We start from the raw sequence: 7,610 nt of genomic DNA, 5'->3' as shown, positions 1-7,610 counted from the left end.
GGTCGTGACCGAGACCGAACCGAACTAACCGAGACCGAACTTCCTCGGTCTTCGTTTTTTGCAAAGACCGATCGGTCCTAGGTTTCTGATGATCGAACTGACCGAATGACCGAGGAACCGAACCGATCGGTTCGGTCTGACCGAATGCCCAGGGTAAGCGTCGGGTGTTAGTTGATCCCATCCCTCATGGGTTTTCCCCACTAATGGGTCAGTATGCACACTTCAACCCTCCCGTCTCGGAACCTGGTATGGATGTGGAGGTTGCACATACGGTTCCCGATGCTCAATCTGCCCCCAATGAGGTAGTTGGAGATGCTTGTTAGACTCATGATGTTGTGGAAGATCCTCCTCATGAGATCCCTTTGACACAACATCATCTGAGTAAGTGCCTTATGTGCATGGTTATTGGGAGCTTACCCCCTTCCTTACATCTATTTTTTTATTCTTTCCTCATTCCTCTACTTATGTTGCAGGAGACATTTCTAACAATGTGGATGTGCCTCCTGTTGCTGCGCAAGTGCACTGTGGAGATGGATTCCGTGGCTTCAATAGTGTTGAAATTATGAATGATTCGGAGCCATATGAGATGGCAAGGGCTCTTGATTCTGATGATGATCGCCCTGTTGAAGAGATAACAGAGAGTGATGTTGAGATGCTGAGGTGTATCTTTCTCGGTCGCCGTGATCCAAGAGTTCACGAGTTCAGTGATCTTGCTCATTCCGATCAGGCGTGTGCAGAAGGACATGATGATGAGCTCCTAGAAGCTCCTAAGGCCAGCCCTAACATGGTAATTGAGAAGGGTAGGGTATTCAAGGACCTCACTGCATTGAAGAGGTGGTTGCAAGCATTTGTAGTGATACGAAAGAGACCTTACAAGGTCTTGCATTCATATGTGGAGCGATGTTACATAGTTGTGTGTGACAAGGAATGCTATCCATGGAGGGTTTGTGCAAGAAAGCAAAAGGTCACCGAAAAGTGGAAGATCACAAAAGTTGTCGGGCCACACAATTATGCTGACCATGTGCTGACACTGAAGCATCGACAGTTAATATCTACCCTTATTGCTAAGCGGATGATGGGAATATTGCAGGGAGAACCAAACATGAAGGTTAGGACAATTATTAGGACCCTCATTGCCAAGTTGTAGCAGTCAGAACCGCATCAAATGCAGAAGGTAGACAATGGCTCATAGGTTTAATGAGGGATTTAGAGAAATGGACAAGAGCTCATGACGCTGGTGGATGGAGATTCGAGTTTCAGTGCAGCAACATGTCGGAGTCATTCAATAAGTTGCTATTGGGGATACATGGTATGCCCATGAATGCAATCATTCAATTTACCTTCTACAAGCTTGTTGCCTGGTTCAATAATAGACATGCCCATGCATTGAAGTTGCGGGGTGATGGAGAGATATGGGCTCCGAAACCAAAGGCACATCTAGAGAAGGCAAATGAAAGGGTTGGCACACATGAGGTTACATGTTTTGACCACGCCATAGGGACTTATCAGGTTGAGCATAGGGGTGGTACAACGTCCGACGACGAGGTCCGAGACTCAAGGATGCATGTGGTAATCCTCCAAGATTTCACATGCACTTGTGGTAAACAAGGCAGTACCACTTTCTATGTTCTCATTTGGTGGCAGTAGCTAGGCATCACAACTTTAATATCGATAGCAGGATACCTCATGAGTTTAGTGTTGACACTCTTGTGCACACATGGAGCCCCCGCTTCGTGCCTTTTCAAGACCCTAGAGAGTGGCCTCCATATGATGGGCCAAAGTACATTGCGAATCCAACTTACTGTTGGAACAAGTATGGATCAAGGATGAGGACAAGACACAGGATGGTTATGGATCAAATACCCAGAAGAACAAGGCGTGGGAGAGGAACCCCATTCGTTAGAGTAGGAATGTCTAGAGGGTCATCTAGAGGAAAGAGTTTCAAGAGTGGGAGAGGAAAGGGGGGGACGAAGGGAACTCCCATTGTGTGGGAGGGGTCTCTTGGGCCTGATTTCTCTGAGAAACTAGTGTATCAGTTTTCTCCCGAGAGCAAGAGTGATTTCACTAAAGAGTGCCCTCTTAGAGGATACGATAATAGGAAGGAAGATTGGTCAAAATGCATGTATGGTGAGGACTGCTTAGTACAGATGTTCACCGAGGGGATCGACGGAGGTCGTTGCTTCTTCAAATGCCCACGAGCATGGGTAATTGCTATTACATTTCATTTGTTAAATATGTTTCTCGAATACCCTTACAACTCATAGGACATACTTATTGTAGTCTTCTGAGTCCGAAAAAAACTGTGGGTTCACTAGGTGGGTCTATCCTCGACCAATTTATCCGCATCAGCAGTATATCTACTACCTGTAGGACCAAATCTTCGATCTACAAAGGGAAGTTAGCAGCGGGTACAAGGAAGACGAAGATGACAACAACAACAATGGTGCAATTTCACAGGAGGCGCTCTGCAATGATCCATATTGCACCTGCCCTAATCACAAGAACAAGGAGCCTCCGCCGTCACTCCCACCGCCACCACCACCAACAATAGGAGGCTACTGTGGAGAAGGTGCAACACAATTTGCTATGTGGCCACACTACGAGGATGACCCTATCATATTCACATGGCACATCCATGTGTTTGTTGTTTGGTTTAATTACCTGTAACACCCTCGGTGTTACATTGTACAGTTTTTGCTAAAACACTACATGAGCATCATACTTGTGTGTGAATGTGTGTAATATAGGGTATAAAGTAATGTACATAACTTGAAATGTTCGTCGACAACATGAAACAAATGCTATATTTCATGTCGCTTTATATCGTTTAGGGTTCTAAGTGAATTTTTATCAAATCGAAATGCTATAGAATGCTTATGCGAGACTTTGATAAAGTTCATAGTATGAACTTCGTAGGCGATGATGAAATATGTACGTTCGAGGACGGGGTTCGCTAGCTAGTGTATCAAGTATCTTGGAAAAGGAATTTTGACGTGAAACTGTTTGAAGTTTAGTCATTTTGCGTAAGTCTAAAAATGGGTCGACGAAGCCATGTTCGACAATTTTTGTAGGATGATCGGGTTAAGAAGTGGCAAGATGCTTTGGCTTAGTTCAATAGCCCTAGGTACCCTCTTGAGTGTAGAATAACTAGTTTGACTTTTGAATCATCGGGTTTGAGTTTTTTGAACAGCTTTAAAAAGCATGCAAGTCATGTGTTGAGCAATGCTAGCGCCTGGGCACGGTCACCGCTTGGCTCTCGACGTTGCCACGCCGACCGCCCGTCGCGCCTGCGCGCACACACCCGTGTGTTTGGCTCTACGATGCTGGGCACGGCCACCTGCTGCCGTGCTCTGGCACACGGCACGCGTGCACGCTGGGCCCGGCAAGCCTGGGTGCTGTGCCCCACCCCATCGCATCCGCCTAAGGATGCTGCTCATTGTTGCATCGCTTGCACTGTGTGCCATCCGGCGCTGCCGCACAGCTACTGCTCCCGTTGATGTTCGACTACGCGCGCGTGGGCTTGTCCAGCTTGCCCTCGTTCTCACGTTTGTGTGTGAGGCCATGCCAAAGGTTCCCGTCATGTCGCCTAGAAGGTCGCCGGTCGGCTGAGCCGCACCAAAGCCAAATCAAGGAGCTGGTCCCATCCATGTTACCGAGCACATTTGATGGTTGAGTGGAGGACAGCTTTGTGCGTAACCTACCACCGTTGAGGTGGTACAAGGGATGGGCGTCAATTTAAGTTTTTGCCGTCACCGGCCGCCATAAGTCCATAGGTGTCGCCCCTACAATTGGCCTCGCATACTCCACATCTTTCCAATTAATCATATGCACTACGAGCTCGGGTAGTGAGCTTCCGATTAGGGTCATCCCGACGTTCGTTCGGCCTACTGTAAGGTAATGCGGGGCGTTCCCCGCATAGCGGTCTGCCATGGCCGTCGAAGCGAGCGCATGGCCAGGGGCGTCGTGTGGTGCTCCACTGTTTCAATTAGGCTGTGCATTACGTAGTAATTAACTTGGTGACCTCGCTCGTGTAGCGGTTTCGCTGGTGGAGCAGCAGGTCGCTGGGAACGTCGTCGCCGCGATTGTCGAGAACCAGAGTGACACCGCGTACGTGGCTAGTCGCCTTGCTGTGCCCTATGACCTCATCCAAGCCATCCTACGTGTCACTGGTAAGGCCCTCCTACTCCTAGGATAGCTGGGTGAGTCAATTGGGGCCGAGGCTTGCCAGAGTGCATGGCCACCGCCGATGGACGTCGTGTCGTCACTGTGTCCATGGCCGATTGGATTGGGAGAAGGATGGTTGTATCTAGAACCTCTAGGGGGTTATTGGTACTCTAGGGATGGAGGCTAGGAGTAGTGGTAGCGCTAGGCTGGACGTTTAGCCGGCGTTGGTGTCACCACGGCAAACCACGCCGTGGTGCATGGTCATGCCTCTACACGCCATCAATCGTGATGATGGGCACCTCGTTCAACTATGTTTGTGTTGAGGAGTGTCTCGGTGGCGAGTATTGTTGCCAAGAGGGTCGGTGCTCGCCGACATTGGCCGGAGACGCCGCGGCCTCTATTAAATCCAGCTAGGGGTATCAGAACATAAATTCAAGATGAGACGGTTGATAAATACGAGTGTCAGTGAGAGAGTAGAATAGTAGGAGGGACGGCGGAATCATTTAGCAGAAAGCCGGGGTCTCTTTTGCATATTCGGTGGCGCGCGCGTGGGTCTCCCCGCGTTGGGCCGCTGTCGCGGGAACAAGCCATCGCGTGGGCCGCGCTGGTGCGCGAGCGTGGGTCACTGTGGTGGGCCACGCTGTGAATTCGTTTTCCAATTTCTAGCGAATTATAAATGTTTATTCAATATAGTTTCTAGCTGAACTTTGATAAATTGTAGTAAATCTTGTAGATGTCCAAAAATAGTGAAACCAAGTTTGTTAGGTTCACAAAAATATCATCTACCAATTAGTGTAGTTAGATTATAGTTAGCTATGACAAGGGTAGGTTCACAAATTCAAACTAAAGAGCTTAGTATTATGTAGATTAATAATTGTAGGAATTTTTGTAGTAAACTAGTGATAGCTATAGCTATGAAAATTTCACAGTAGACTCACTAGATTATTATGTACTTGTTATAAATTTTGTACTTTTATTTTAAGAGTTGTTGTCATATTACTAAGTGTTGCATCATCATTTCATGCATATAGATCACGAGTTGGTAGAGTTCGTGCCCGTGGACGAACAGGAGTACGAGGAAGTCATTGAGGAGTATGAGGAGGAGATCCTTATGCAGGAGGGAGCCCTGAAGCCTTTTGGTGCTGACTTTGCTGACCCGTTGCCTGCCCAAGATAAGCCCCAGTGCATAACCCCTATTTTATGATCACTGAATATATGTATATAATGTGCATTTAAGTTACAGGCATTTTATAGAAACTACATGCATAAATATATCTACCCATGAGTCCTACTAGTATAGGTCGAGTAGTTGCTATGCTCAGGAATTCGGTAGCGTGAGTAACCTGCCGTTACTCATAAATAGGTGATAAATATGATCACTCATGATAAAATAGTGGAAAGAAAAATAGTGATCGGCCAGGGATATGGTTTGGGTACTGGTGGGTGTAAAGGGTTGTGTCATGCGGGGGCATAGCTCGGTTACACTTTTTTCCCTGTCTGTGTCAATTAAGGACGGTCGTTGCATAAGGCATCGTGGGCAAGTCACAGATTTATTATTCCGAGCACATACTTAGATATGGGCGCAGGGAAGACTCGCTCTCTTGTCATGGATCCGGCTCTTTCCGGACCGACTGATTGGAGGCAGGGATGGTGGAGGTCCTTGCACCGCACTGAGTCCGGGACTCAGGAGTAGGGGCTTGGAGTCCAAGTTTGAACAGGGACCTGGACACCCAGGATAGGAGGGTGATGAGTTAGTCCTGCTTGTGCCTGGGGTGCAAGCGGGACGTGTGTTTTCGGGGTACCTAGCTAGGGGCATTGATCCATGAATCATCGGGCGATCCGGTACGACTTGTTTTGTGTCTAACACCGTAGTAAGAACGAGAAGATGAAAGGTGATTAAATAGAACTGATTGTTCAACTCTTGCTTGAAAGTAGAACATGTGCTTATATAGACTGGATAGATAATAACTTAATATGACTGATATTAATGACATAAATAATGACTCACTATTAGTATTGTTTTCTGCTAAAAGAAAACCAACAAACTATAAAGCTTCTTATATTTCTTAGAGTCGAGAAATTATTCCCACTAGTCGGATAAGTCTTGCGAGTACATTGTGTACTTAGGGTTTATTTACCCATGTTGCAGGTAATGCATGAGAAGTATCGTTGTGTGGAGGATTCTTCTAGTGGGCTCAGACGGATCATCGTTCTTATCGCTAGATGTTTATTTTAAATTTCGCCGTTCATCATTCCGCACTCTGACATTTGGTAATGTAATAATGTAATATTTTTAAGAAACTCTGATGTATGAAATAGACAAGTATTGTAACTTATTATTGGATCATTGGGAAAAATGTGGATCTTCGGGTTCTCCTTTGGGGTGTGCCCGACGGATACCGCCCGCTGTAGGCTACTTTCGGGGTGCTTAGTGTCTGGTGGAAGACGAGCACCTCCGTAAACGTGTTATTTCGAGCGGTTCTGCCACGTTACCTAAGGTATGTCAGGTTTAGTCAAATAAACTATGTACCCTTGTTTGGTATATGTTTTCACATGCTATTTCTTGTGCTTGTTGCCCGCTTCAATTAACTAAGGCATGTTAGGTTTAATTTAGGACTTTTATACCATAGTTTGGTACATGTTCTTATATGTCATTTCATGTGTTGTGTGTGTTGAATTATATAATGCCCTACTTTGTTATGTTTTGTTTACAACACGTGATCATATTTCACAACGTCTACACTATTAAACTGAATATTATGACCACAAATAATAAAAATAACTACATAATAAAAAATCCAATACTATGACATATTAAACAACACAATAATACTAGAAGTACGTGTCGACAAACTAAATAACGTAGTACATGACCTAAGTATGCCCATACTTAAAGTGCATTATATGACAACACAATGAAAAATCCAACAGTAGATAACATTGTTCATCAATAAACCATAGAACTAGCAAGTAATGGAGACTACTGAGTGCAACGAGGCCACTTTCCTTTTCTCAGGACATCGGAATTCTCCTCCATCATTGCTTTTGCTCGACGTGCACGCTCAAGCTTCTTCTCCCTCTCCTCCCTGTACGCAGCAACACACCTTCTTTCCTACTCTTTCTTGTGCTCCTTTTTTTGCAGCCTTGTCTCCATGTCTCTTTTTATCATCTCCTTGTCCTTTGCGTCCCACCGTAATAGTTTTGTATCCATTTCTTGTCTTCAGGCTTGATCTCAGTGTCGATCCACTGCTTAAAATCATAGAGCGGTGGAGGGGTCTGCAAAAAATGTAATGGTTACAAAACAAAAAAAATCATGCAAGATGTCATATGACACAAAATAATAATTATACAATATCAATTTTTCACCATCTTGTTAATGCGGCGTTGATGAAGTGTAGGCTCAAACGTAAAATTGGAACATATCCAATACCTTTGCCTATACGTGT

This window comes from Miscanthus floridulus, chromosome 18, assembly GCF_019320115.1.
Source record: "Miscanthus floridulus cultivar M001 chromosome 18, ASM1932011v1, whole genome shotgun sequence".
Lineage (NCBI taxonomy): Eukaryota > Viridiplantae > Streptophyta > Magnoliopsida > Poales > Poaceae > Miscanthus > Miscanthus floridulus.
The sequence above is the reverse complement of the archived record's forward strand: the minus strand, read 5'-3'. Positions refer to the sequence as shown.